Raw genomic sequence first — 8,716 nt, 5'->3', positions numbered from 1 at the left:
CTTTTCCGGGCGTACAAACAAGTTTCATCAATTGTATGTGACAATGAAACAAGCAAGACTGCCACTGCCTGCCAAAAAATATTACTAACGTACCCATCCATTCTCATTCTGCACGAAGGTCATAAAAAAGACAAATGAGAGTACGCATTTCATTTCTACGCTCAATGAAGTTCAAACAGCCCGCAACTCATGAATGACAGCTACCTTCCTCTTCAAATGTAACTGCTGTATATATATGCAAGATGATAACTCCAAGAGAAAGGTAACCGTCATTCAAAAGTTGCGTGCAATGGCAGACAAGGTTGTCCATTTCTACGAATGAGATTTTCTTCGTGAATTGCCTGGGCTTCTTGACTTTTATGAATTTCTTCAGCTTACCCTTACGACAGTTCGTGAAGTTGAAGAACTGAACAACGTAGTTAAGAAGTTGAACATCACCTCGGATGGGAGCACACTGTATGTGCACGCACAGTTTAGATCCCTCCTAAAGAGTTCACCTACAGACACGTCAACCACAGAAAAGTATTCTTCTCTGATCTGCCCACTGTCTGACCACCCAAAGGTAATGGAGCATGGGCCACGATGCAGCCACCTCGATTCTCTGCAACCAAGTTGCTCAGTAGGAAATTGAAGCCCTCAACTTCATGGATGGGGTTTCATCTGGTTTTTGTGCCTAGGATGAGCACCAATTTGTGTCACAGAAGAATCGTGTCCTGATTGTTTAACCCCGTCATGAAATAGTTCAGTTGCTTCTTTGTCATTTGTAGGCGGGCCTTCATAAAAGTATGTGCGTGTAGTCCTTCAGCCCTAAATGAAAAACACAATGTAGTCCTTCCTCTTGAATATTTGTGAAATTATGCATTTATCGCTTGTACACATAATTGTTTTAATTGTAAGCTGTGTGAACGAAATGCAAAATTTCCATGTGTGCCCTTTCTTTTGTCTGTTTCAAAATCTATATATGTGTTGGGAATTTCTGCGTGTTGTTGTCTGTGTTTACGCAAAATTTTAAGGTTAACAGCCACATGTTGCAGCCGTTTGTTTGTGTTCCTGTAAATATTGATTGCAATACTTTGCAGGAGTTGTCGTCATTGCATCTGATGGATATTGGTCACCTCGCACCAACAATGTTAGTTTTCTCCTTAAAGACTTGCTACCAGTTGGTTTCGTACATATGTTTGTAAACAAATGAAATCCATCACCAAGGAATACGCTGATTTTTTTCCGGATCAATTCTTACAGCAGCCCTTGTACTTTTGTGTTTGTGTTATTTGTTTTGCACAAATTTTGAATGGCCTCGCTTTGCACCATCAATTTTGAACTTTTGTTTCAATTACGTCCATTTGATTTCAACTCTTCACTGTTTTGTATCAGAAAATATGCATATACGTGGCAACTGTACTTTTTGTTGTAGTCAACTTATAACTTTACTGAACTTACATAATCTGAATCAATTGACATTACAATCTTTGTTTTAAAAATGACAAACGGCATTAGCAATTTGACCGAAAATGTCCACGAAATTTGAAATGGACTGTTACAATTTAGGTAGTTTAAAGTGCATCGATCGAAATTAGACGACGGACAAAATGTGTACACCACCCCTGTAATTTTCCCTTCAATCTAATTTGTATGATTTGCTCTTTCATAAGGGGAAGGAAAAGATTGAAGACAATTGCCGAACAACATATCCAAATGTCTGACACTATCGCTGGCTCTTGTCGAAAGCGGCCAGTTGCACCATTCATTTGTTACAGGTACTAGTTGTTTATTTTGACAATCTGGAATTACATATTTCGTACTGAAATTACGCGCCTCGTCGAAGTTCAGTTTGTGATGTTTCAAATTGGTTTTGTTCCGCATGTCTGAAAATGTTTAACTTGGTGTCGATTCAGTCCCGGATGTACGAAAGCTGTCTTATGCCGATTTCGGGGCCAGCGTGACATAAAACTTGCATATATATATATATATATATATGTATTCATATTTCACATTTAGTGATGATAAGCTTGACGATGCTTGCATGCAGCCAGCAACAATTCAAGGAAATGCAAGGGCCAGACAACACTCGACGAAAAATGGTGAGTGTTGAAATCTGTATTCTCTATAATACAGTATGATGGAAACACATCGCTGGGTTGCTATCCACACGTTGTATTGAATGGTCGTAGTGGGCTTGTGATTGTTTCGCGTTTGTAGGATTGTAGCATGTAATAATGTCACCTTCCTATTGTTTTTGTAAATTTCAATTCGTTGTAAAAGTCCAGCTACGTTTTGTCGCTGACTTTTTGCTGCAATTGTTATTTGTATTTGCAATCTTATTTAATTAGCAACAATGCACGCGGATTGCGTTTCGCATAAAGTTGTAGTTACAGTAATTTCGGACTCATAGTTGTTACTTGTCTTGTACGTCTGTCATTTTCTTGGTTAAAGACTAGAAAGGAGATTGGGGAAAGGTGGAAGGCACTCCCCTCTGATGAGAAAAAGAGGTTTGTCGAAATGGCTAAGGCGAGCGCTGAGGAACACGCCAAAGTAATACCATGTGCACCGAAGTCTGAAAAGGTCATTACGTACTTCATGTTTTCGTAAATGCATTTGGCTAGGTCCTGCTTTGCTGACATTGTTGGTTGTATTTTTGTATTAATTTAAGGGTAAAAAATGTGCAGGGTAAAAGGCAACTCCGCATATCATTGAAGTCAATTGTTGAGCTAGTTAACCGGTTTAACGAAGCACAAAAGCAGGCAGTCATTGACATTGGGTTTGCTGGCCTCCTGGGGATGAAGTGTACACGTATAGATCACGACTTGTGCGCATGGTTGGTATAGAACTTCGGTCCTGACAGTAGTTCATTGAATGTTCATGGTTGTCAAGTCAGGCTCACGTGTAAGGCAGTTAATGTTTTATTGGGAATACGGTGTGAAGGCGATGACGTGCAGTTGGCTGGGTCATTGGAAGCATATCCCAATATCTACGATGAGGTTGGAGTTGTTAACGGAGTCATTCCTTTGAACAAGTTGAGACTTTATCTGACCGAGACTGCTGGTGCGGAGGACGAGTTTCGGCGGAAATTTGCGCTGTACGTGTTGGGGGCCATGTTGTGTCCTACCACAATGACCGGGTTGAAGCCATCGTTCATTCATGCCGTGAAGGACGTGAATCGTATGCGAGCTTGTAATTGGGCAAAGTTGACACTGCAATTCCTTCACAACGATGTTCGCAAGTATAAAGGTCATCGCGGTGCAACTGGATGTGTTTTCCTGCTAATGGTATGCCAATACCTTGAATTTTTTTCCATTCCACCCTTCATGTGTTTCATGCATTGTTCTGTCATGGTTCAACAAATTGGCCTTGATTGGGACATACAATGGTACCTGCTTTGTGAGTACGACAAACAGCACTCTTCCTGACCAAGTATGGTACTTGCAGAAATAAATTTTGTGTGAGTACCGTCATGAATTTAAGAACAAAGAGTACAGGGCAAAAAGTATGCTGAACCTCAATGGAGGAACCAATTAAAACTACGTTGCGAAGAGGGGAACATGTACATAAAATTTTTTTCTTGGTTTCATCAATAAAGTCCTTGGTGTGCTGTACAATTTTTTCCCCAAAAAACATTGCATGATATGTGCCTATAAAGTTGACAGCATCCTCAACAAAATCGGTATGCTATGTACGTTCCACTGCAAAATTGAGAATAATGAATGTCATTGTTACTGAATATAGTTCATTTCTGTGGGAAGAACAACTTAATTATGGTATGCCCCTTAATGTCCACAGCTGTTGTACCTTGATTGTGTTTGTCTGAGCTCGACTACGACGCGGTCCACACCTCGGCTTCATGATTGGGGTGATACCCAAATACGGGAGACGCTGCGACGTATCAGAAGGAAGCAAAATTTCCCAACAATTGCGGTAAGCACTCCTACCACTGTGCACATTTCACACCATCGACCCACTTGTCTTCAACATACAATGTCAGACTTCATTTATGCGTTTCTATGATTAGGTGGAGTTTGATTACAATAACGCTGATGATGATGACATGGATGCATGCCATGTCGAGAACCAACAAACAGGACAGTACAATGAAGTCCGTATGAGCAATTTGGAGTCCGACATTCGTGAACTGAAGGAAATGATGAAGCAAGTTCTCCACAACCAAACAGATTTAATGGAGATGTTGCGACATTTCGAAGGCAAGCAAGTTGTTCGCAATGACAAGGTAATCCATCCAAGCATTACGCAATTTTCACACAGTTGAGCCACATCATTTGAATATGGTTTGTAAGACTAAGTTCACGAATGTGTATGTATAATTAGGTGGAAGGCAATGATGTGTGTATCATTAACCTCTCCTCCAATGTTGCTCAACTGAAGGACATGCTGAAGCAACTGCTTCAACGTTTCAGTTTGGGCTGCAGCGAACCGTTCACTGAACAAACCAATTTACGTGAACTGAAGCAAATGCTACACCACCTCATCGAAGGTATATTCTCTACACCACAACCGGCAGGCGTGGCCAAACAGGGTGTGGACCCTGCTGTTGGAGTCGAGGCGCATGAGGATGGCGTGGTCAAACCATCGGACGAAGTTAACCCAATGGAGTGTAATATTTCAGATGTACAAGGGGTGGATCACCAACAACATATTTTGAAGGGAACCTTGGCAAGGGACAAAAGTCATTTGCATGATGGGCACAAGCTGAACATCGAAGAAGGTGGCGACAACAACAAGAAGGGAGGCCTTCAGTCAGGGGAAACATATGAAACTGAAGATAAATACAGTCCTGACCTTCAGTCAGTGGGCGTGAAGAACGTGGCGTGCGATGTGCATACTTCTCCTACTAAGCTTGGCAAACCATTGGGAGCAACTGGAATCGTTAGAAGAAGTGCAAAGGGAAGACGAAAAGGAAAAGGAAAAGGAAAAATGTGCGGAAGTGGAGTTCAAGCCACTGAGGTCGGGGATATGCAATTGTGCATCGATAGCAAAACAATTAGTGGAGTTGACGACAACAGTTCACCTGTGGATGTTGATGGTGTGGACAACGTGAACAAGGTACAAATACTGCCTTTAATGCCCCACAAGTTGTGAATACCCAATTCATGCCCACATCAATAATGTGAATCAGTAATTTTACAATCATCTGTGTTGTATTGTACTAGTTGTCAAAGAATTGCATGTTTGCAGTTATGACTGCTGCCATATGTTAGTACACATTTCTAAAAAACTCCGCACCAAACATCACAAGTTGGGAAAACTCTGGGGCTCACAGTTTTTACATCATTTCACGTTTTTTTTATGACTACAGACCTTGTAATATAAGCTTCAATATTTTTATGAAATGTGTACTGTTAGTTGGCTGTTTATTTTTGGAGGACTCGTTGACGATGTTGGACAGCGAAGGGTTGTTATCGGCGGAGGAACAAAAACTTCTTCACTATGTATTTGACGATAGCAAAAATGAAATGTATTGTTTCATTTACTACTTGCAAATTTTCAATGACAGTCCACTGTGAAATAACTATCGTTCTAAGGATCATTTATTGCTTGTAGGGACATTGTTGTTTCCATGAATCTTCATGGACGGGCATGTGAAGTTGGCACCCGGCGTGACATGCGCACGCTCAAACCAGGGTCGTGGCTATCCGACACTGTAAGTGTTGGCTGCACAAATATGAATCTGCGTTTTTCAGCACCCCTAACTCAGAAACCTTTCTAATCAACTTGCCTTGTGTCTTGCATACAATGTTCCAGCCAATCAACTTGGTGGTGGTGCAATTGACTAATCGACAGAGGGATTTACACAATGACGGGAGGCACACTGATTGGTTCTTTCCCGTATATCTGTCGGTAAGTAAGTGTTTAAAGCTACGTTGTGTATTGTGTATGACATATTTTGACAAATGTTTCCGTCAATGACCTTTATGCATTACACATGCAGACTATGATTCTAAATAAAGATATGCAACCTCTGGACCATGAACATATCGTCACATCATTTTTCGGACATGACAGATACACTGGTGCGATTGATGCATGCCAGAGGGTAATATCAATGTTCATCCCATTATATTAAAACGAAAATATGAAAGCATTACATGTTTGCATGGCCTCTAAACAAGGTCTGCCGTTGTGTTTTCATGTAGATTTACGTGCCTTTCAATTACAGAGGAGTGCATTGGTTGTGCGTTAAAATTGATATGGTGGACCGTGTAGCCTACCTATTCGACTCAGTCCTATCCAACCGACCGAACAAAAGGAAGCTAAATGCAGTTAAAATTTTGGTATGTCCTTCTGGTGCATTTCTGAACACTACAAAAAACTTGAACATCCTTTACGTAAACCAACTTCAACCTTGTGGAACAGGTTGAAACTATGCACGACTTGCTGCAACTACACTTTGGAAATGATTATGTTACAGACGTGCGTACCTTCCACCGCTGCATGTTAGACGAGAGGCCAGTACAACAACTGGACGAGTAATCCACAATCCCTCCCTCACATTAATGTCTAAGCTGCATGACTGACTTAATGAACCTATTACGTATTGACGACAACTTTAATGTGAAATTATTTTTGTAGCACGTTTGACTGTGGGATGTTCGTCATCAAATTCATGCAGCAACCTGATTTAAGCCCCGGTCCACACAAGGTACATTCTACCGCTTAATTTCCATTTGTCAATCAAATCCTTCCTCGTACGTCCTCCAATTTTAACTGATTTGTCTTATGATTTTTGTGGACAAAGTTCGCTCCCTCTGTGCGTCATAAGTTGTTGGTTGACATCGTTATGGATGTCAATAATGCAAAGATCGCAGAGTACCGGGACTGCCTTCATATGAGCAATGCCACAAGCTAGGCCAGTGATGGGAATGGGCTGCCAGTACGCCACTAATTTGGGTGGCAATAGGACTTTAACTAATTTTTTATTCTTTGATTTCAATATGGATGTTAATTATGGGTCCCCAGTATTGTTTTTGCTGGACGATGTAAATATGGACCAACTGTAAACATGGATCAAACATGTCGATGTAAACATGGATCAAACATGTCGACGTGGCTGCTGACTTAGTACTGTTTTGTTTACGCATGTTTCTTGTTCGGATGAATGCGACTGTAACTGTATATAATTTACGGCTGCTTTTGTTACCGAAGTTAATTTATAATTTAATTACAAAAAAGGGAAAATTAATTTTCAAAAATGAAAGAAACCACATTATGAATGAAAACTCAATACTCTTCGTAGGTAAGTTATATATCAGCCCATTAGCACATATGACTCCAGCCAAACAAAAAATTTCATGGCTTACAGGGAAGGATAAAAAAAAAAATAAATCAAATCTACATATCTGCTTCATCATCAGCAGCGTCTTCTGAAGAGTTGTCCGTACTGTCTGACTGACTGTCCTCATCCATTGTCTTATCAGACTTCGCTTCGTCCGCCGCCAATTTGTCATCGGTCAGCCAATCAACGTTCTGCTTGATAGCGCCGACTTGCCGCTCCAAACTTGACAACCGTGTGTCCACTTCATTCAGCCTTTCGTAGATAGCTTGCAACTGCTGGAATACAGGAGCAACATGAGCTTCAACAATAGCTTCAATCTTGTTCGAATCGGACATTTTGTAGGAATATGTGTATGGTTTATTTTACTGACTACTTTTTTAAAGGAATGTACAGATTCATAATATTACACAACACTATGCTGTAAGTATTTGTAATATATGGTACATGACTTGTATGTTTGCAGAAGACCTCATGCATTGTGACATACATCGTATTAATTTCTCAAACTGGCCGAATTCATCTTGCAAAAATTCGTTCCTTCTTGCATGCACCAAGTCATCCGTTCAGTACCCCTGATCGTCCATTATTTGGCATTTCCAACACACATGCATTGTACCTTCCATCAGTACTATCCCACTGTCATTGATTTCCACACCCACAGTTCATCATACAGTCACATTCGTCATTTGTATTTGTGCCCCAACCCAATTACATGTCTACTCATCCATAAAGGTTAGCAAAATTGCTCTTATCAGATACATATGCCGTTCCAATTGCACCGAACCTTTAAATGCAATACCCGCAGTCATTAAGTTGCTTTTACGCAGTTTGGGTAGTTGTTGCCACCAAACAACAATAAGTGTGTTCACGTCTTTAAACCTACCACCAACGTATTAATGACTATGGGTTGAAGGTAATTTAACATTTACAACCAACCACAAAAAAGGTTGCAACCAGTGTTGTTTCCTTTGCATTTGGGTTTCTTTTTGCGTCCATATATTCTTCGTGAACCTGCGAAAACAAAGTTGGACTCAATCAAGAAGCTTCACACCTATGGATGCACACCACGGTAAACGTGGTCGTGGACAATCACTTGCAACGGCTGGCAGCTCCCGACCGAAGTCACCATAATTGGATTATGCAGGTGGGTATATTGATTCCTTCGGTGATCGACGTTTCTTTGAAACAGGGTTTCCACTGTGGAGTTTTGAACCCCTACGGGATTACAACTGCACCCCAATACAAGATGCTTGCCTGGGGAAGTATTTTGGAATTCCAGTTTCACTGTTTGCCAAACGAGTTCAGTGTGAACACCACTGTCGATGTGCTTTTCTGAAGGTCACAAAAGCCCGATCGGTTGAAATGCAGCGGCAATTCCCTCATGTCAGCGACTCCCAACTTAGGCATCGTTTGCAAAGTGAGGTTGATCAA

The 8,716-nt window shown here is 40.9% G+C and overlaps 1 long non-coding RNA gene across 1 annotated transcript; it reads left to right on the top strand.

Annotated features, from left to right (window-relative positions):
• The first annotated feature begins 6,365 nt into the window (after positions 1 to 6,365).
• On the top strand, positions 6,366 to 8,070 carry LOC145794855 (uncharacterized). The gene is made up of 3 exons (XR_014334814.1): positions 6,366 to 6,479; positions 6,583 to 6,652; positions 6,749 to 8,070. It is a non-coding gene; the product is annotated as an uncharacterized LOC145794855 (long non-coding RNA).
• The last annotated feature ends 646 nt before the right edge of the window (positions 8,071 to 8,716 follow it).

The sequence above is a fragment of the Camellia sinensis genome, chromosome 7 (genome assembly GCF_055761805.1).
Source record: "Camellia sinensis isolate YWXY chromosome 7, ASM5576180v1, whole genome shotgun sequence".
In the NCBI taxonomy this organism is placed as follows: Eukaryota; Viridiplantae; Streptophyta; class Magnoliopsida; order Ericales; family Theaceae; genus Camellia; species Camellia sinensis.
The sequence above is the reverse complement of the archived record's forward strand: the minus strand, read 5'-3'. Positions and strand labels throughout refer to the sequence as shown.